This window comes from Pan troglodytes, chromosome 20 (assembly GCF_028858775.2).
Source record: "Pan troglodytes isolate AG18354 chromosome 20, NHGRI_mPanTro3-v2.0_pri, whole genome shotgun sequence".
NCBI lineage: Eukaryota > Metazoa > Chordata > Mammalia > Primates > Hominidae > Pan > Pan troglodytes.
The window spans coordinates 39351987-39374273 of NC_072418.2; the positions used below are offsets into that span (position 1 = coordinate 39351987).

The 22287-nt window shown below is 43.8% G+C and overlaps 1 protein-coding gene across 6 annotated transcripts in view; it reads right to left on the reverse strand.

Annotated features, from left to right (window-relative positions):
- The window catches only part of ZNF565 (zinc finger protein 565), a 70172-nt gene that overhangs the window by 37005 nt on the left and 10880 nt on the right, over nt 1–22287 (reverse strand). Inside the window, exon 1 of one of the 6 annotated variants that reach the window (XM_016934054.3) lies at nt 480–661. The exons of 2 other annotated variants lie outside the window; for them this stretch is intronic. The gene's annotated coding sequence lies outside the window, so the exon portion shown is untranslated. 6 annotated transcript variants of the gene reach the window in all.

The window sequence follows — 22287 nt, forward strand, 5'->3', positions numbered from 1 at the left end:
ATACTCTCTATCACACATGGTTACACAAAAACCACCAGACAGACACCCTGGAGACAGGCGGTTACACGTGCACAGTTGCAGACACCCACACCCAGCCACACAGCCACAAAGACACATTCAGAACGGCGCATCCGCAGCCAGCTCCCGCCTGCGCGCACAGATTCGAGGCTCCGGACACGCCCCGGCCCCGCCCAGGACTCCCAGACCCCTCACCTTCTGCCTCCCCTGGTCGCGTCCGGGTCCTTGCGGAGCTAACTAGCTCGCCACGACGTCAAGAACGACATAACGTCAGGCCGCTGTGGGCTCTGGGAATTGTAGTCCAGAGCTAGATCGGCCACGGACAAAATGGCGTTCTCTTATCTCTGAGTCGGGGCCTGGCTCGTTTTGACATTTTTGCGCCCACGAGTCTTCGGAGAGGGCGTCGCCACTCCAGACCCTCCAGCAAGCTTGAAGTCATCTGACGCTAAAGGACTACTTACCTCAAGAGCTCCATCGTCACAGAAGGAGGCGGCCAAGTTCGCGGGGGGAGGGGAGGAGACAGAGAGTCGACCAGTAAAGCCTCAAGGGAAATGTAGTCCAAGGCCTGAGAAGCGACGTTGCTGGTAATAGAAGATAATTCAGTACCAGCCTGGGCCTGGCCGCGGTGACCGAGGCGGGCCGCGTCGCGGAGACTTCTGGGAGTGCTTCCTCGCTCTCCGAGTGCGCAAGCGCAGCGCACCGAGTGGACATTTTGGTCTTTGTCCGCGGGTCAGTACGGCCCCTGGGTCCACGTGGCGCGAAAGTAGGAGGTGGGATCTGGGCGTCTCGGGTCGGTCGGACCGGGGAGGTTAAAGGGGAGGATTCCTGATCTTTAGGGGCGCGGCGCGAGGGCAGGGAGTGGGTCTAAGAGCTTCTGGCCTACGTGCGGGGCGGAGGTGGGGGCCTCTGAGTCGGGTTTGAGCGAGTGTGACCGAGTTTGTCCTCAAAGTTTGACCTGATGTTTGGGATTGTTGAGTGAATGTGAAACTGGGTGCGGGATTGTGTGTGATTGTGCCTAAGAGGGAGAAGTAGGAGACCAGCATTGAGGTATAACGTTTGAGCTGCACTTCCCTTGTCGAAAGTGCTGATAATTATAACGGTGCCATCTTCCTGGAGCGTCTTTTTTACTTGAAAATTGAAGGGGTGGAAAAGCTAAGTGGTGAATAATTTTAAAACGAGTTTTTATATAAAAGCATTTCTTTTTAATTGGAGTGGCATGCAAATCACCGTGACTTTTTTTTTTTTTTTTTTTTATTAAACGAGAGTGTTTCGAAGGAACTTTAGTTTCGGGGTGCCTACTTCAGACTATTCAAATCCCCATCTTTGGGGTACTTAAATAGGGCTGTTAAGCAAAGCCCTAGACTAAACAGCATTGTACGCTTTGAGAAGCAATCCCATATAACGGCGCCCAGGATGAGGGAGTCAAAGGTTTTAGGTTAGGCACAGTTATCCTCATTTTTTGAAGAAAGCTTAATTGTTGCAGTGTTTATCTATGAGTCTGGACTAAATCCTAGGTGTCTTAATTCCTTAATGAGTCGAGGCGTTCTCAGGTTGTATGGATTTTGTGAAGTAATGGAGAATGCTACTGACGTCTCCAAAGATGCGTTTTCTAAGGAAATCACCCCGCCCCCGCTGTCGTCATTGACATAGTTTTAAATTACAAAAAGTTAAATAAAGTAATTGGGTACCAAGTTAATATCTATAAATAAATAGCCTTCTAATTTACAAATATCAGTTAGAATACATAGTTGAAGAAAACTAATATTTACAATAGCAGTAAAAAGATAAAGTATTGTGGAAGAAACTTAAAGGTTCAGAACTATTAGGAAAGAACTTTAAAATACTACTAAGGGGCATAACAAATGTGAACAAATAAATATACCATGTGACATTAAGAAGTGTGCGCAAACTTAAGTGAATGTATTAATTTACTGTGATCATGGCCGGGTGCGGTGGCTCATGCCTGTAATCCTAGCACTTTGGGAGGCCGAGATGGGCGGATTACCTGAGATCAGGAGTTCGAGAGGAGCCTGGCCAACATGGTGAAACCCTGTCTCTACTAAAAAAAAATAAAATAAAAAAATACAAAAATTAGCCGGGCGTGGTGGCGGGCGCCTGTAATCTGAGCTACCGCGGAGGCTGAGGCAGGAGAATCGCTTGAACCTGGGAGGCGGAGGTTGCAGTGAGCCCAGATCTCGCCACTGCACTCCAGCCTGGACAAGAGCGAGATTCCGTCTCAATAATAGTAATAATGTGATCCTAATAAAAGTATGGACAGGCTTTTCTCTTTTGGAACTAGGGGAACTGATCCTAGACTTACTATGGAAAGAGACAAGCTGCAAGAGCCAGTACAGACTGAGAAAGAAAAGGCGTTGAGGTGTGGGGAGGTGGGGACCCAACACATTTTAAAATATAAAGCCTCAGGCCGGGCTTGGTGGCTCACACCTGTAATCCCAGCACTTCAGGTGGCCAAGGCAGGAGGATGGCTAGAGTCCAGGAGTTAGAGACCAGCTTGGGCGACATAGTGAGATCTCCCGTAGTCCTAGCTGCTTGGGAGGCTGAGGTGGGAGGATCACTTGAGCCAAGGAGGTCAAGGCTGCAGTGAGCAGAGATCCTGGCGACAGCATTCCAGCTTGGTGGACAGCCAGACCCTGTCTTTTTTTTTTTTTTTTTTTTTTGAGATGGAGTCTCTCTCTTGCCCAGTCTAGAGTGCAGTGGCCCAATCTCTGCTCCCTGCAACCTCTGCCCCCCAGGTTCAAGCGATTCTCTTGGCTCAGCCTCCCGAGTAGCTGGGATTAGAGTTGCCTGCCACCACACCCGGCTACTTTTTTTTGTATTTTTAGTAGAGACAGGGTTTTACCATGTTGGCCAGGCTGGTCTTGAACTCTTGACCTCAAGTGATCGGCCCGCCTCGGCTTCCCAAAGTGCTAGGATTACAGGCATGAACCACGGTGCCTGGCTGACCCTGTCTTAAGAAAGAAAGAAAGGAGAGAGAGAGAAGAAAGAAAGGAAAAACAGTTCATGCCCATCAGTGGGAGATTGGTGTACATCGATACAACAAAATAATACATAGCTGTACAAAAGAATGAGGAGGAAGCTCTTTATATACTGAGACAGAAATAACTTCAAAATGTATTGTTAACTGAGAGAAAGCAAGGTGCAGAATGTAGAGTATGATACACGATGCATTTGAAATAAGGGGTAATAAGAATATGTATTTATAATCCCAGCACTTTGGGAGGCCAACGCAGGCGGATCACCTGAGGTCAGGAGTTTGAGACCAGCGTGAGCAACATGGAGAAACCCTGTCTCTACTAAAAATACAAAATTAGCCAGGCGTGGCGGCACATGCCTGTTAATCCCAGCTACTCGGGAGGCTGAGGCAAGATAATTGCTTGAACCCGGGAGGCGGAGGTTGCAGTGAACAGAGATTGCGCCATTGCACTCCAACCTGGGCAACGAGAGTGAAACTCCATCTCAAAAAAAAAAAAAAATTCAAAAGATACATACGAAATAATAAAACTGGCTGTTGGGGTGGGGGTACTGGAATAGACAGGGCAAAGGCTTTGTATTTTTAGTAGAGATGGGGTTTCACCATGGTGACCAGGCTGGTCTCGAACTCCTGACCTCATGTGATCTGCCTGCCTCAGCCTCCCAAAGTACTGGGATTACAGGCATGAGCTAATTTTTTTTTTTTTTTATTAAAGGAAGACATAGGCCAAGGAGCCAGACTTCCTGTGTTAACTCCTTCCTCTGCCACTTTTTACCTTGGGGACCTCAGGTAGGTACTTAAACCTTGGTCCTCAGTTGCTCATTTCATAGTATAGAAATAATAGCAATATTTGATTCAAAGGGTGGTTGTGTAGCTCCAGAAGTTAATACGTGTAAAGTTCTAAGAATAGTCCCCAGTGTGTAGTAAGTACTTGATTAATGTTAAATACTAGTACTTTTTATTACTAGCTGCAAAAAAAATGCTTCCTCAGAAAATATTATAGTCCTGTGTCTGGTAGGAATTTCTGAAAGAATAAGATATGTAGATGCACTTTTGTTATTAATATTTCTTTTTTTTTTTTTTTGATGGAGTCTCACTCTGTCGCCCAGGCTGCAGTGCAGTGGCCTGATCTCGGCTCACTGCAGGCTCTGCCTCCCTGGTTCATGCCATTCTCCCGCCTCAGCCTCCTGAGTAGCTGGGACTACAGGTGCCAGCCACCACGCCTGGCTAATTTTGTTTTTGTATTTTTAGTAGAGACGGGGTTTCACCGCGTTAGCCAGGATGGTCTGGATCTCCTGACCTCGTGATCCACCTGCCTCAGCCTCCCAAAGTCCTGGCATTACAGGCGTGAGCCACTGCGCCCGGCCTAATATTTCTGTATTTTAATTTTTTTACTTAAAATTTTCTTTTTTGGGGGGGGCGGGGGGCGGGACAGAGTCTCGGTTTGTTGCCCAGGCTGGAGTGCAGTGGCGCTATCTTGGCTCGCTGCAAGCTTCACCTCCCAGGTTCACGCCGTTCTCCAGCCTTAGCCTCCCAAGTAGCTGGGACTACGGGCGCCCACCACCACGTCCGGCTAATTTTTTGTATTTTTAGTAGAGACGGGATTTTACCGTGTTAGCCAGGATGGTCTCCATCTCCTGACCTCGTGATCCGCCCATCTCGGCCTCCCAAAGTGCTGGGATTACAGGCGTGAGCCACTGCGCCTGGCCACTTAAAATTTTCTGTGGATATTTCCTTTTTTAACTGGAATCAGGAAGTTAGATTTGTTTTTTGATTTTTGAGATGGGGTCTCACTCTGGCTCAGGCTGGGTGCACTGGTGCGATCACATCTCATTGCAGCCTCCACCTGGGCTGAAGAGATCCTCCCACCTCAGCCCCACCCACCCAGTGGTTGGGACTACAGGTGTGTGCCACCACGACCTGCTAATTTTTAAACCTTTTTTTGTAGAGATGGAGTCTTACTATGTTGCCCAGGCTGGAAGTTAGATTTCTGTGTTTGAGGTATATTTATCTTTAGAAAGTCATCATTATCCGCTCCTTTGGAAGATTTGTTCTTTGATTTCTATGATTACTTTTGCATGGTTCTAATTCAGAATCTCTGATGATTTTTTTTTTAAATTCTAATTGCGATTGATTTTTGGCCAGAATACATCAGAGGTGATCTTACATACTTCAAATTGCATACCATTAGGAGAGATATACCAGATGGCTGGTGATTGTTACTTCCCTTTGACCAAAATGTTATGTTTACTTTGGTTCATTCTCCATCAGTCATTTAGTGGATGGTTTTAAAACCAATACATAATTCTTGGCTGGATGAGTAAATTTCTACAGGTATTGTAAAGTGATGATTTTCTGGTTTTTTTGTTGTTGTTGTTTGTTTGTTTTGTGTAAAAATGTAGTAGTCTATACGTTAAGAGAAACTTCTGGGAACAAACTAGAAATGATCCCTGGAAGTATAGTCTTAATTTCTCTTGTCTTTTCATTCCTTTTACATTTGTTTCATTGTTACATCAAATTGTATCTTTTTTCCCCCCGTCTTTTTCTTTCTTAAGCATCATCCTAAAGTTGTGTATATTTAGCGTGTTCTAGAATCAGCTGCACTTTTTGATGTCAGTGGACACCCCTTCAGGTCATTCTTGTCTCATTTTGGCTGACATCATTGATCTTGGAAAGTTTTCCTGCACTGCAGGCTTGTATCTTCCTCCCAGACTTGGAATTGACCATTTCTCCAAGGAGCTCTGGTTCCTTTTATTGGAGAATGGTATTAGAGACAAGATCAAGGGTGTGCTCATTGCCCAGGGGTAACATTGTTTTAAGGCCATTTTAAATTGCAGAGCATTTAAAAAATACATTTTTAATGTATTTTTAAAAATCATGAGTCCATATTCGTATTTCTAATTCACTTTAAATGGTATAGTATTTTTACCTAATTTCTTAGCTCCTAGTTCTTTTTTTTAATTTAATTTAATTTTATTTTTGAGACGGAGTCTTGCTCTGTTGCCCAGGCTGGAGTGCAGTGGCACAATCTCAGCTCACTGCAACCTCCGCCTCCTGGGTTCAAGTGATTCTCCTGCTTCAGCCTCCCGAGTAGCTGGGACTACAGGTGCATGCCACCACGCCCAGCTAAGTTTTTGTATTTTTAGTAGAGATGGGATTTCACCGTGTTAGCCAGGATGGTCTCGATCTCCTAACCTCAGGTGATCCGCCCACCTTGGCCTCCCAAAGCGCTGGGATTACAGGCGTGAGCCACGGCGCCCGGCCTCCTAGTTGTATTTTACAGTAAAAAATATGAAACAAGTTATAAGTACTTATTTTGTTTGCTTTATCCTGCAATATAAAGAAAATGGTTTCAGTAACAATGCTGATATTAGTAGTAACTATAAACATACTGTATCATTTAAAAAAATTCTTTCTTTAATATATGTAACTATTTTTGTTCTTAAAACGCATTTTTTTTTTTTTTTTTGAGATGTTGTCTTACTCTTTTGCCCAGGGCAGAGTGCAGTGGTGTGATCTTGGCTCACTTGCAACATCTGCCTCCCCAGTTCCAGTGATTCTCCTGCCTCAGCCTCCTGAGTAGCTGGGATTACAGGTGCCCGCCACGACGCCTAGCTAATTTTTGTATTTCTAGTAGAGACAGGGTTTCACCATGTTGGCCAGGCTGGTCTCGAACTCCTGACTTCCTACTCGCCTTGGCCTCCCAAAGTGCTGGGATTTCAGGCATGAGCCACTGAGCCCAGCTTTTAAAATGCATCTCACTAAAGATGTATGTAGTCAAAGAACTCTGTTCTAAAGTCATTTGAAATCGTTTTTCTGAGGAATTATGTTACTAAATTAACATACAGTTGGGTTCATTTGTTGTTTTCAGGTTAAGGGACTGCTTTTTTTTTTTTTTTTTTTTTTGAGACGGAGTCTCACTCTGTCCCCTAGGCTGGAATGCAGTGGCGCAATCTCGGCTCACTGCAAGCTCCGCCTCCCGGGTTCACGCCATTCTTCTGCCTCAGCCTCCCGAGTAGCTGGGACTACAGGTGTCAGCCACCACGCCCGGCTAATTTTTTGTATTTTTAGTAGAGACGAGGTTTCACCATGTTAGCCAGGATGATCTTGATCTCCTGACCTCGTGATCCACCCGCATCAGCCTCCCAAAGTGCTGGGATTACAGGCGTGAGCCACCGTGCCTGGCCAAGGGACTGCTTTTTAAAAAATGAATTTGATTACTATTGAAGTAAGTAATGCATTTCTGTGATTCAACAAAGATCTATCTCACAGAGATATCTCATTCTGCTCCCTTCCCCCAGTCACATTCTTCTTTGTCTTATATAAACATGTCTTGTGTTTTTTTTGTTTGCTTCTTGTTTATCCTTCAAGTGGGTTTTTGTTTTTTGTTCTGTCACTATTATATATTTCTCTTCACTCCTGTTTCCCTCCACCTTACATAAAAGATAGCATACCACATGCACCTCCTATATCTCACTTTCTTTAATAACAGTATGTCCTAGAGATAGCCCTTCCTTTTTTCTTTCTTTTTTTTTTTTTTGAAATAGTCTCGCTCTGTCACCCAAGCTGGTGTGCAATGTTGTTAACATGGCATACTGCAGCCTCCAACTGCTGGGCTGAAGTGATCCTCCTGCCTCAGCCGCCTTTGTAGCTGGGACCACAGGCACACTCCACCACACCTGGCTTTTTTACTTTTTGTAGAGACGAGGTCTCACTGTTTCCCAGGTTGGTCTCGAACTCCTGAGCTCAAGCAGTCCTCCTCTCTTGGCTTCCCAAAGTGTTGGGCTTACAAGTGTGAGCCACTGCACCCAGCCAAGGTGTTCCTTCTTAATCATAATCTTTAAAAGAAATTTTTTTTTCAGCTGCTGTATAAATAAGATGTCATTATTTGGATGCACCATGGTTGATTCAGTTAATCCCGTTGTTGAGCATTTGGATTGTTTCCAGTCTTCTGCTGTTGCTAACAATGCAGTAATGAATAATTTTTTTATGTGCGCCATTTTATACTGACACAGGAGTAGCTCTAAACTAGACTGCTATTAATACAAATGGCGCTGCCCAGTGGGTAAGTACTTACACTCCCACGAGCCATGTGCGAGAGCATCTTCCCCTTAAACTCACCATGAGTGTAGTGTCGAATATTTGGTATTTCGCTAGGGGCATAAGAGACAATCTGAACTTCAGTGTAGGTTTCATTTACATCCCTTCTTATGAATGAGAATTTTTTTTTTATATGTTTAAAGGCCCGTATGTATTAATCTAGGAACTGTCTATTCATATCCTTTTCACCATTTTTCTATGGGGTGTCTTTTCCTTAGAGGAGCTGTTTATAAATTAGAAAGGTTAGCCCTATATGAAATGAGTGGTGGCTTTTTTTTTTTTTTGAAGTTTTCATTTGCATTTGGACATTGTTCACAGTGGTTGTTTCTTTTTTTTTTTAATCTTGCAGAATTAAGAGGTTTTGTTTTAATTTCGTAATAATAGTTTCTTTTTTTACATAGCCGTGCTTAGAATGAGCCCCCTGTGGTTGGTGAGCACAGAGGCATCCCCGCACCACACCAAAGAGCTTTTTATTTATGTATTTTTTAGAGGCAAAGTCTCACTGTGTTGCACAGGCTGGCCTTGAACCCCTGGGCCCAAGCAAGTCTCAGCCTCCCAAGTAGCGGGGACTACAGGCAGTGCACCACCATGCTGCTATGGTTTTATTTTTATTTTTAAAACTTTTGGCTGGGCGCGGTGGCTCACGCCTGTAATCCCAGCACTTTGGGAGGCTGAGGCAGGTAGATCACTTGAGGTCAGGAGTTTGAGACTAGCCCGGTCAACATGGTGAAACCCCGTCTCTACTAAAAATACAAAACATTTAGCCAGTCATTGTGGTGCACGAGATCACACCACTGCACTTCAGCCTGGGCAACAGAGTGAGACTCCGTCTCAAAAAAAAAAAAAAAAAATCTAGTTACATTTTTTTCTTTTTGAGATGGAGTATCTCTCTGTCCCCCAGGCTGGAATGCAGTGGTGCGATTTCGGCTCACTGCAAGCTCCGCCTCCCGGGTTCACGCCATTCTCCTGCCTCAGCCTCCCAAGTAGCTGGGACTACAGGCGTATGCCACCACGCCTGGTTAATTTTTTCGTATTTTTAGTAGAGACGGGGTTTCACCATGTTAGCCAGGATGGTCTCGATCTCCTGACCTCGTGATCCGCCCGCCTCGGCCCTCCAAAGTGCTGGGATTACAGGCGTGAGCCACCGCGCATGGCTGATTCATCAGTCTTTTATGGTTATAGTCTGAAAGTCTTTTCCACTCTTAAGTTTCACCGATATTTTCAAATTCTTATAAAGTTACAGTTTTTTGTTGTTTGATTGTTTTAGAGTTGGATCTTGATCTGTCACCCAGGCTGGGGTGCAGTGGTGTGATCACAGCTGACTGCAGCCTTCATACCCTCGCTAATTTAAAAAAAAAAAAATTGTAGAGATAAGATCTCCCTGTGTTGCCCAGGCTGGTCTCAAACTCCTGGGCCCAAGTGATCCTGCTACTTTGGCTTCCCAAGTCAGAGCAATAGTTTTTTTAAGATTTTGTTTTTATTTTAATTTATAATCCATTTAGATTTTATCCTGGTGTATGCTATCAGATATGCATCCAGCTTTACCTTTTTCCAATTGGCTACCGCGTTCTTTGACATCATTTATTAAAAGGTCTTACCTGGCTGGGCACGGTGGCTCACGCCTGCAGTCCCAGCACTTTGCAAGGCCAAGGTGGGTGGATCACTTGAGGTCAGGAGTTCGAGACCAGCCTGGCCAATATGGAGAAACCCTATCTCTACTAAAAATACAAAACATTAGCTGGGTGTGGTGGCACATACCTGAATCCCAGCTATTCGGAGGCTGAGACAGGAGAATCGCTTGAACCTGGGAGGGTGGAGGTTGCAGTGAGCTGAGATTGTGCCACTGCACTCCAGCCTGGGCAACAAGAGCCAAACTCCATCTCACACACATTAAAAAAAAGTCTTATGTTTACTATTTTTAGGATGCCACTTTGATTATATACTAAATTCTCACATTTATTTGGTCTGTTTCTGGGTGTGAGCAGAAAGACTGAGGACACTGCTATAGGCCAGGTGTAACAACCAGGGAAAATATTTATCTTTTTACTATTGAGGCTTTATCATTGTGTTTTACTTTGTGGTATAGCTAGTCTCTTAATTGCTCGTCCTTTTCAGTGTTTCCTGGCTATTCTTGCTTGTTTATTTTTCTTTGTAAATTTTAGGATTAGCTTGTCTAGTTCCAGAGGGGGAAAAGGTAGAACTAGTTTGTTATTTTTATTGGGATTGCATTAAATTTATAAAATAACTTGGGAATAGGGACATTTTTATGACATTAAATATTCCTCTTTATGTACGTGATACGTATTCTCATTTCTTTTTGGGTCCTCTAGGGTGTTTTAAAATTTTTTTCATACAGGTTTGGACACTTCTTACTAAGTTTATTTCTGGATGTTTTGTTTTATGTTGCTATGAATGGAGTCATTGTTGGTATATATGAAGCTGTTGATTTCTACATACTAATATTATTCCCTGCTTTCCTTACTTAGTTATTTGTAATTAGATTATATAATTGAGGCAGTGGGCATCCTTGTCTGTTTAGAATCTAATAGAAATGCCTTCAGTGTTTTTCTATTACTTTTATTATGATGATTTGCTTTTCAGTGTTTTTACATTAGATAAGATACTGGCTTTTGTGGTCAGATACAGATTATGATTATATAAATATAGATTACCCATGCTGCCTGGGTCAGTGGGAGTGTGAGCAGAAAGACTGAGGACACTGCTAATAGCCCAGGTGCAACAACCAGGGAAAATCTGTTGATTGAGGAAACAACAATCCCTCAAAATTTCGTTATTGCATCCTTAAACAAAAAATCAAATGGGACAAAAATAAGATGTCTATTCCTATTCTTCTGTTTTCTATCGATTCCCTTCTTTTGGGTGACTGTTTCTTTACTCATTTCCTCTGTTTATCTTTTGTGGTCTATTTATAGCTTTGCTTCCTTCTTAAAAGTTTTGTGTCTTAAGTTCATTTTGTTATGTTTCAGTTTTCATCTGCTTTGTGATTCTTACTTTTTTTTTTCTGACTCACTGCAACCTCAACCTCCTAGGCTCAAGCAGTCCTTTTGTCTCAGCCTGTCAAGTAGCTGGGACTACAGGTGCATACTACCACACCTGGCTAGTTTTTTGTATTTTTTTTTAGTGATAAGCACGCTGGTCTTGAACTCCTGGGCTCAAGCAGTCTACCCACCTCAGTGTCTCAAAGTGCTGGGATTACAGGCATGAGCCACCAAGCCCTGCCCCTGCTTTGTGATTCTTTTTTTTTTTTTTTTTTTTTTTTTTGAGACAGGGTCTTGCTTTGTCACCCAGGCTGGAGGGCAGTGGCATGATCACGGCTCACTGCAACGTCCACCTCCCAGGCTTAAGCAGTCCTCCTGCTTCAGGCTCCCAAGTAGCTGGGACTACAGACATGTACCACCCCACACCCTGCTAATTTTTGGATTTGGATTTTTTGCAGAGATGGGGTCTTGCCATGTTGCCTAGGCTGGTCTTGAACTTCTGAGCTCAAGTGATCCTGCCCACCTCAGCTTCCCAAAGTGCTGGGATTAGTGGCATGAGCCACTGCGTCCAGCCCACGGTAACGTTTCTCCCTGTGTCTTCAGCAGCAGTAATAATCTGACAACTGGCAAGTTCCCATTTCTGTTCTAGCCCTATTCTGAGCTCCTGATCTGTATATCCAACTGTCTAATCGATCTCTCTGCCTGCATGTGTTCAGAAACCTACACTCTGAATGTATAGAGTCTCAAACTTGATCTGCCTCCTGCAAGTTGCTTCCAGCCAACTCACCTTCTCGTGTTTCTGTCATGTATGTTTCGGTTTAAATCATGCTCTAAGCCTTATATCTCTGACACACCCCATTAGGAATTGGTGATCAAGCTTTTTCAACATACATAGTGGATGGGGGGTATATATGTGAAACTTAAATTTTTTATGATTATGCTTTTTTATATGATTACAACTTTATAGAAGAGTTGGAATAGTACAGAGAAGTCCCATGTATCCTTTACCCAATTTCACCAATCATTTACATTTTGGTTGTTTTATTTTTCCTTCTCTCTTTCTCCAAATGTGTATGATTTTTTTTTCCTGAACGATTTGAAACCAGTTGTGGACATGCTTCCTTTATCTATAAATACTTCAGCATGCATTTTGCAAGAACAAAAACATTCTTTTTCATAACTACAGTACAGTGATCAAAATCGGGAAGTTTAACATTGATACATTAGTATTATTTAATCCAAAGTCCATATTCAAATTTGGTCAGTCATCCCAATAATGTCTGCTATTGATTAAAAAAATTTTTTTGGGCCACGTGCAGTGGCTCACACCTGTAATCCCAGCCCTTTGGGAGGCCAAGGCAGGTGGATCACCTGTGGTCGGGAGTTTGGGAGTTCAGCCTAACACAGAGAAACCCCGTCTCTACTGAAAATAAAAAATTAGCGGGGCATGGTGGCGCATGCCTATAGTCCCAGCTGCTCCGGAGGCTGAGACAGGAGAATCGCTTGGACCTGGGAGGTGGAGGTTGCAGTGAGCCGAGATCGCGCCACTGTGCTCCAGCCTGGGCAACAAGAGTAAAACTCCGTCTCAAAAAAAAAAAAAATTTTTTTTTGGCTGGGCACAGTGGCTCACACCTGTAATCCCAGCACTTTGGGAGGCTGAGGTGGGTGGATCACCTAAGGTCAGGAGTTCGAGACCAGCCTGGCCAACATGGTGAAACTCTGTCTCTACTAAAAATACAAAATTAGCCAGGTGTGGTGGTACATACCCGTAATCCCAGCTACTCAGGAGGCTGAGGCAGGAGAATTGCTTGAACCCAGGAGGCGGTGGTTGCAGTGGGCTGAGATTGCACAATTGCACTCTAGCCTGGGCAACAGGAGTGAAACTGTCTCAAAAAAAAAAAAAAAAGAAAGAAAGAAAGAATTTCACTGAGTATAATGCAAAGGGGGTAAATAGGACTTCAGGAAAATGTTTGAGTTTTTATTCTTGAGTACTGTCAGAACAACTTCCTACACATTGTGCCCATGTGCTTTAGTTCTGATGGGAACATGTTAAAGTCAGACATGGGTGTTGAATTCATCCACGAATAAGGGCTGTAGTTAAAATCCTCTCAGGACCCTGAGTGGGAGTGTGGTGCTAGAGAAAAACAGCAATCACTCACACAAGGTGTGAACAGCTCTCCTGTGTAAGTAAAATTCTGAAAGTTAATTCTCCCTTTCTCCCATTTCTGGATGTGTGTAGACTTTAAATGGTTTAATGAGCATGGCTTTGAAGTTTAGGATTCTAATGGCCCTAGTCCCTTTGCCCACACGATTGTGTGTGCTTTAGTCACTAAGGCAGAAGGTCATTACTTTGTTCTGTGCATCTTTGGAAATTGCACCCTCATTCTTCAGAAGGCCAGGAGACCCCAGGGCTCAGCCTGAGTTCTAGGATGGTACTTTGGCCCCAGCATTAACACTGTAATACTGTTTCATTTTCCCAATAGTTATATGATCCTCTGTTGAAGCAAGAAGACAAACTGTATGGTGGAGAAAGAAGTGGGAAGGATCTGCGCGGGTGAGTAAATGACAGGCAGGCCACAGTTTTTCAGTCAGCATTGATTCCTCTGAAGTGCTTCAAAGGATGTTTTCTTCCAGGCTGTAGACATAGAGTATTGCTTGGTATGAGATTTTTAGATTCCTGAATGACGCTTCCAGTCATCATTTTTGTGTGTTTCATTATTCTTCTTCTTTCACCAGATTCTAGAGGGGCCAGGCACCCCTCCTGTTGCTGTTCTGACGCCAGCCTTCCTGTTTCGTCTGTGCCGCCACTGTGGTGGCTGTTCTCCTTCATCCACATACCTTTTCCTGTCCTCACACATTGTCCTTTATACTTTGTAAAACCTTACATATTGTCTGATATTCAGGTTCCTTTTTGTTACTACCTTCTCTCATCCTTTCTAGTGGCTGAATGCCTCAGAATTATATTTTATACCTGTTCTCACACTTCCCGTTGTCTTCTCACTCATCTCTGCCATCGTAGATCCATGGACTCCTCTGCCTACCTTTCTTCTGCTCCCATGTACCTCTGTCATAAGTTGTTGACCTAGAAATCAGTTTTTCCCTCTGCTACTTTTATGTGTGGGGGTCTATATGTATGGCACAATTACAGCTCACTGTGGCCTCAGCTTCCTGGCCTGAAGTGGTCCTCCTGCCTCAGACTCCCGAAAAAATCTCCTCTTAACTCTGACTCTTAGTCCTGCAGTTTTTTTGCAAAGTTGTGGTCACGTTTAAGCGTGTCACATATATCCTTCTTGAGGTAACCTAGGAATAAGCCAGTATATTATATCTATGCTGCAAATATATATACATATAAGCCCTAATTTTTCCTTTTCATATAAATGGTGGTATATTATATATTCTATTATGTACATAAGTTTTTTTCTTAGAATTCTCTGTCAACACATAATTTGTTATTTATTTATTTATTTTCATTTTTTTGAGACAGAGTTTTGCTTTGTCACCCAGGTGGCAGTGCAGTGGCACAGTCTTGGCTCACTGCAACCTCCGCCTCCTGGGGTCAAGTGATTCTTGTGCCTCAGGCTCCCGAGTAGCTGGGATTACAGGCATGTGCCATCACACCTGGCTAATTTTTGTATTTTTCGTAGAGATGGGGTTTTGCCATGTTGGCCAGGCTGGTCTCCAACTCCTGTCCTCAAGTGATCTGCCTGCCTCGGCCTCTCAAAGTGCTGGGATTACAGGTTTGAGCCACCGCACCTGGCTAACGCATAATTTAACCTGTCTCCTACTAATGGGCATTTAGGTTGTTTTCAGGCTTCTGCTATTGAAGACACAAGTGTGTATACTTGTTAATATTGCTTTGCAGAAATATGCAGAAACAACTACATAGCATTTACTTTTTTAGTGGAATGCAGGGTCAAAGTTATGTTTATAAATTTAATTGAGATAAGCACATTGCTCTCAAAAGAAGTAAACCCATTTACGTTTCTACCAAGCTGATATATTCACATCCTACAAGTATTTATTGCATGATATGCATTAGGTACTATTTCAGATGCTAGGGAAATGTCAGCTATCAAAACAGTCAAAAATTTCTTCCTCCTAGGGACTATGTTATAATGGGGAGACAGACAATGAGTAAATACTTAAAAAATGTATACTATCAGATAGTGATAAGTGCTATGGAAAAGAATAAAGTAAGGGAAAACTGGCATAGAGAGGGCTAGTTGGGGTTGTAATTTTAAATCAGCTTGGTGGGGAAAGGTCTCACTGAATGCCATTTGAAAAAAGATCTGAAGAGTGCGAGAGTGGGCGTGCAGCATTGGGTGGAAGATCATTAGCCAGAAGGAACAAAAGTGTTAAAAGCCCTAAGTCAGGAGAAGCTTGCTGTCCTGTTCAGAGAATAGTGATCAGGGCCGTGGGCTGGAAGAGAGAGGGCAAAAGGGAATAAGAGTAGCAGTGGTTAGGTAACAGGTCAAATCACAGGTTTCAACATTGATTCTGAGTGATTTGGGAGACCCAATAGAGGGCCAGCCTTCCTTCCTTTTCCTTTTTTTGAGACTGAGTCTTGCTCTATCACCCAGGCTGGAGTACAGTGGTGCGATCTCGGCTCACTGCAACCTCCACCTTCCAGGTTCAAGTGATTCTCCTGCCTTAGCCTCCCAAGTAAGCTGGGATTACAGGCACCTGCCACCACACCGGCTAATTTTTGTATTTTTAGTAGAGATGAGGGTTCACCATGTTGGCCAGGCTGGTCTCGAACTCCTGGCCTCAAGTGATACACCTGCCTTGGCCTCCCAAAGTGTTGGGATTACAGGTGTGAGCCACTGCTCCCAGCCTATCAGAGGGATTTGAGCAGAGGAATGATAAGATCAGAATTACATTTTGAAAGGAATAATCAGGTCTGTTGTATAGAAAATAAACGATGTAGGGGGCCAAGGCTAGAAGGTTAATTGGAGGCCTTTTAAAAAAAAACAAACAAATTTTAAAGTTCAAGAGGGCACCAGTTTCTATCTCCCTAAATTCCTGACTTCTATATCCAACTGTCTACTTGAATACTCATTTATATGATCAATAGACATGTCATAAGCAACAAGTCCAAAAGAAAACTCCTGATCTGTCTCAAAAATTTCTAGGTGAAAAAATCTGTCTCCAAAATCTGGGTGAGAAAGTGATGGTAGTTTAGTGACAGGTAATCACATTTTTTTCGTGTGTGTGACTGAGTCACGCTCTGTTGCCCAGGCTGGAGTGCAGTGGTGTGATCTCGGTTCACTGCAATCCCACCTCCCAGGTTCAAGCGATTCTCCTGCCTCAGCCTCCTGAGTAGCTGGGACTATAGGTGCATGCAACCATGCCTGGCTAATTTTTGTATTTTTAGTAGAGATGAGTTTTCACCATGTTGGCCAGGATGATCCTGATCTCCTGACCTTGTGATCCACCTGCCTCGGCTTCCCAAAGTGCTGGGATTGCAGGTGTGAGCCACCATGCCCGGCCTGTCTGATTTTTAAAATAGTTTAAAGGAATAGCTTACAGATTGTATGCGGGGTATGAAAAGAGTCCAAGGTTTTGATTTGAAAAACTGGAAGAAAGTGGATTATCATTTAGTGAGATAGGAAATCTGTAGAAAAAAAAAAAAAGAAAATTGTGCCCTCATCTGTCCTGCTATACTAACAGGCAGCTTTATTCGAGGGTGGTGTCTCTTGCTAAGCCCTACATTCCCTACCATTCAGGGATGTCAGTGGGTCTGTCAAGTTTCCTTCAACCAGCGTAACATTCCTGGATTCCATGATTGCATGCAAGGAGCTGTGATGAGGCCCTTAAAGCTGTCCTGTGGTTGTGGAGAGCACCATACATACGGGCTCTTCTTGGCCGTGCTTAGTGGCTCATGCCTGTATTCCCAGCACGTTGGGAGGCCAAAGTCAGAGGATTGCTTGAGACCAGCCTAGGCAACATAGCAAGACCCTGTCGCTACAAAAAAAATTTTAATTAGCCCAGTGTGGTGGCACACATCTGTAGTCCCAGCTACCTGAAGGCGGAGGCAGGAGGATCGCTTGAGCCCAGAGGTGCAAGGCTGCAGTGAGCTATGGTTGAATCACTGCATTCCCGCATGGGCAACAGAGCAAGAACCTATCTCTGTTTTTTTTTTAATTCTTTTAAATTTATTTAAAAAAAAAAATTTTTTTTTTTTTGAGATGGAGTCTTGCTCTGTCGCCCAGGCTGGAGTGCAGTGGCACGATCTCGGCTCACTGCAGACTCTGCCTCCTGGGTTCAAGCGATTCTCCTGCCTCAGCCTCCCGCGCCCAGCTAATTTTTGTATTTTTTAGTAGAGACGGGGTTTCACCATGTTGGCCAGGCTGGTCTCGAACTCCTGACCTCATGATCCACCCACCTCGGCCTCCCAAAGTGCTAGGTTTTACAGGCACGAGCCACCACATCCGGCCAATAACCTATCTCTGTTTTTAAAAATAAATAAATAGATAAAAAAGGGCTCTTTCTTAGAAGAGTAATGGCAGCTGCCTACTCACATCCTTTCTCATATGACATTAGAATTATAACTACTTCCTACTCTTAACATTTTTTTCTCTTTAACAGATAAAAAGTAGATAGAGAGCCAGGCGCGGTGGCTCACACCTGTAATCCCAGCACTTTGGGAGGTTGAGGTGGGTGGATCACCTGAGGTTGAGAGGTCGAGACCAGCCTGACCAACATGGAGAAACCCTGTCTCTACTAAAAATACAAAAGTTACCTGGTCGTGGTGGCACACACCTGTAATCCCGGCTACTCGGGAGGCTGAGGCAAGAGAATCGCTTGAACCCGGGAGGCAGAGGTTGCAGTGACCCGAGATTGCACCATTGCACTCCTGCCTGGGCAACGAGAGTGAAACTCTTCTCTCAAAAAAAAAATTAAAAAAAGAGGTTGATAGAGATGTTGTCTACAATTTTAGAAGAATAAATATTTCTTCTTTTTTTTGAGACATAGTTTCACTCTGTTGTCCAGGTTGGAGTGCGGTGGTGCCATCGTGGCTCACCGCAGCCTCTGCCTCCCGGGTTCAAGTGATTCTCCTGCCTCAGCCTCCTGAGTAGCTGGGACTACAGGTGCCCACCACCACACCCGGCTAATTTTTGTATTTTTTTGGTAACCGGTTTTCACCATGTTGGCCAGGCTGGTCTTAAACTCCTGACCTCAAGTGATCTGCCCGCCTCAGCCTCTCAAAGTGCTACGATTACAGGCGGGAGCCACTACACCTGGACTCATTCTTAAGTTATAATTAACTATAATATCAATTCTTATTTTGGCATCTCCAGAGTTTCTGTCTTGCCTTACACAACTTTACCTGTTTATGGGACAGACAGCTGTCTAATTTCATTCTCATTGTGTCAGAATGCTACCCAAATTAAAATTTTCATCCTATTATTTTCAGATCCAGAGATTACCTCAGACCAGTTTCATGTTATTTCTGGATTATTTCTTTTCCCATGGTCTTTGTAATAGGATCAGTCAAGCCTTAAAAAGACACACTAAGCTCTCTTTAATAGAGAACAAAGGGCCAGGCACGGTGGCTCACATCTGTAGCCGAGGCGGCAGATCTCTTGAGCCTAGGAGTTCTAGACCAGCCTGGGCAGCGTGTTGAGACCCCGTATCTTTTTTATTTAAAAAAAAAAAGGCCAGACTCGGTGGTTCACCCCTGTAATCCCAACACTTTGGGAGGCCGAGGCAGGCAGATCACCTGAGGTCAAGAGTTTGAGACTGGCCTGGCCAACATGGTAAAACCCCGCTTCTATTAAAAATACAAAAACTAGCTGGGCGTGGTGATGCACACCTATTGTCCCAGCTACTCGGGAGGCTGAGGCAGGAGAATCGGTTGAACCTGGGAGGCGGAGGTTGCAGTGAGCTGAGACTGCACTCTGGCCTGGGCAACAGAGCGAGACTCCATCTCAAAAAAAAAAAAAAACATACAAATTATGTGACTACAAATATGAACATATTTCTTTCTCTTTATAAAATTTTTGAATCTTGGCCTTTGATTATGAAATATTCTACTTATGTAGGTACTACTTATCATATAAACTTGAATTCAGTTTTCATTAAAATGTTTGTTACTTCTGCCTTTTTTCCTCTTCCCTCTGCTTGTCCATTACTTCATATTTTCCAGAGGAACTTACAAGTTCTCAGTAAATGATACCTTAAACATGGTTTTAGATTTTGCCCTCTATAGTCTGCATTATAATCCGGTTAAAAGGAAGGTCCATGTTTTATTTTTCTGATCAGTAGTTTGAGAACGCATGAGTTGCTGTTAAATAATCTATGAATTTTTTGTGTGGAAATACTGATCAGTTCTTTTTTCTTTTTTCTTTTTTTTTTTTTTTTTTCCCGAGACATAGTCTCCCTCTGTCACCCAGGCTGGAGTGCAGTGGCGCGATCTGGGCTCACTACAACCTCCACCTCCCGGTTTCAAGTGATTCTCCTGTCTCAGCCTCTTGAGTAGCTGGGATTATAGGAGCATGCCACCACATCCAGCTAATTTTTTGTATTTTTAGTAGAGACGAGGTTTCACCATGTTGGCCAGGCTTGTCTTAAACTCTTGGCCCCACAGTGCTGGGATTACAGGTGTGAGTCACCATGCCCAGCCATTCAATTATTTTTTCTTATGAACATTTTTTAAATATAACAAATGCTGAAGGAATAGTTAAAGAATCTCTTATGTACCCCCCATGTGGATTCAATAATTAATATTTTGCCATGCTTTTGTATGTCCGTATCCATGTGTTTATTTTGTGTGCTGAGGCATCATGATGTTTTACTTCTAAAAAATTAAATATGTATTTTCTACCAAGAAAAGCAGCTCCTGGCCAGGCGTGGTGGCTCACGCCTGTAATGCCAGCACTTGGGAGGCAGATACGGGCAGATCACCAGATGTCAGGAGTTCCAGACCAGCCTGGCCAACATAGTGAAATCCTGTCTCTACTAAAAATACAAAAATTAGGCGTGGTGATGCATGCCTGTAATCCCAGCTACTTGGGAGGTTGAGGCGGGAGAATCACTTGAAGCCAGGAGGCCGAGGTTGCAGTGAGTCGAGATCGCACCACTGCACACCAGCCTGAAGGGGTGGGTTTCCCCTCCACAGCTGTGGGCGTTTCTCGTCAGGTGGAAGGACTGACTTGGAAAAGAAAGAGACACGGAGACAAAGTATAGAGAAAGAAAAATGGGCCCAGGGGACCGGCGTTACGGAGGACCTGCATACGGAGGACCTGCGCCGGCACCGGCCTCTTGAGTTCCTTTAGTATTTATTGATCATTATCGGGCGTTTCTTGGAGAGGGGGATATGGCAGGACAATAGGGTAATAGTGGAGAGAAGGTCAGCAGGAAAACATGTGAACAAATGTCTCTGCATCATAAACAAGGTAAAGAAAAAAGTGCTGTGCTTTTGATGTGCATATACATAAACATCTCAATGCCTTAAAGAGCAGTGTTGCTGCCAGCATGTCCCACCTCCAGCCCTAAGGCAGTTTTCCCCTATCTCAGTAGATGGAATATACAATCCGGCTTTACAGGGAGACATTCCATTGCCCAGGGAAGAGCAGGAGACAGATGCCTTCCTCTTATCTCAACTGCAAAGAGGTCTTCCTTTTTTACTAATCCTCCTCAGCAAAGACCCTTTACGGGTGTCGGACTGGGGGACGGTCAGGTCTTTCCCTTCCCACGGGGCCATATTTCAGACTATCACATGGGGAGAAACCTTGGACAATACCTGGCTTTCCTAGGCAGAGGTCCCTGCGGCCTTCTGTAGTGTGTTGTGTCTCTGGGTACTTGAGATTAGGGAGTGGTGATGACTCTTAAGGAGCATGCTGCCTTCAAGTATTTGTTTAACTTCAAAGCACATCCTGCACAGCCCTTAATCCATTTAACCCTGAGTTGACACAGCACATGTTTCAGTGAGCACAGGGTTGGGGGTAGGGTTACAGATTAACAGCATCTCAAGGCAGAAGAATTTTTCTTAGTACAGAACAAAATGGAGTCTCTTATGTCTACTTCTTTCTACACAGACACAGTAACAGTCTGATCTCTCTTTCTTTTCCCCACACAGCCTGGGCGACAGCAAGACTCTGTCTCAAAAAAAAAGGGAGCTCTCCCATATAACAAAATACCGTTTCACACCTTAGAAGATTAACCATGTTGTCCTAATATTAGACTACCAGTCTATGTTCACATTTTTCCAATTGTCCCCAGAATGCCTTCCATAGTTTTTTAAAATTCCAGAATGTAATCAGGGTTCAAGCTTTGCATCTGGTTGCTCGCCACCAGGCCCGGCTAATTTTTTGTATTTTTAGTAAAGATGGGGTTTCACTGTGTTAGCCAGGATGGTCTTGATCTCCTGACCTCGTGATCTGCCCACCTCGGCCTCCCAACGTGCTGGGATTACAGGCGTGAGCCACTGCGCCCGGCCAGCCAGCATCTTTTGTCTTCAGCTGCAGAATGGTGCTGCAGGTCTTACCATATATGTGGGTTTAATCTCTGATTTCCGTATAGCAGCTCATTCCTGTCATCTCATTTGCTGAATGCCCCTGAGCTCTGATTAAAATTCTGCAGGGGATAAACTTCCATTTCATATGAAGGTGTGGCCAGTGCTTTGTTCTCGTGACTGGACAGTGCGTGTTCAACTGTTCCTTACACTTTTTTTTCAGCCACCATCCTTTATTCCTTTTGAATAAGGGAATTTGTACCATTTTCTCCTTATAATTTTAATGGGGTTTTGGGAGGAAGCACTTGTTGGTTGATCTATTCCTTTTCTTAGAAAGATGAGCATTATTTAGCCAGGTATGGTGGCGCACACCTGTAATCCCAGTTACTCAGGAGGCTGAGGCAAGAGAATTGCTTGAACCCAGGAGGCGGAGGCTGCAGTGAGCCGAGATTGTACCACTGCACTCCAGCCTGGATAACAAGCGAAATTCCATCTCAAAAAAAAAAAAGAAAAAAGAAAGAAAGATGAGCATTATTTTTCTTCCTTAGCATCCCAGGTAGACTTTCTAATTTTTATGTAGTTATCTTTTTCTTCTATTTGGCAATTCTTCATTATTTGTTATACAACTTGCTAAATTCTGAAATGGAAAGGTTATTTTTCAAGAGTACTTTCAGCTTTGTGGACCCATGAATGTTAATTTTCTACTTAGATCACCTCAAGTA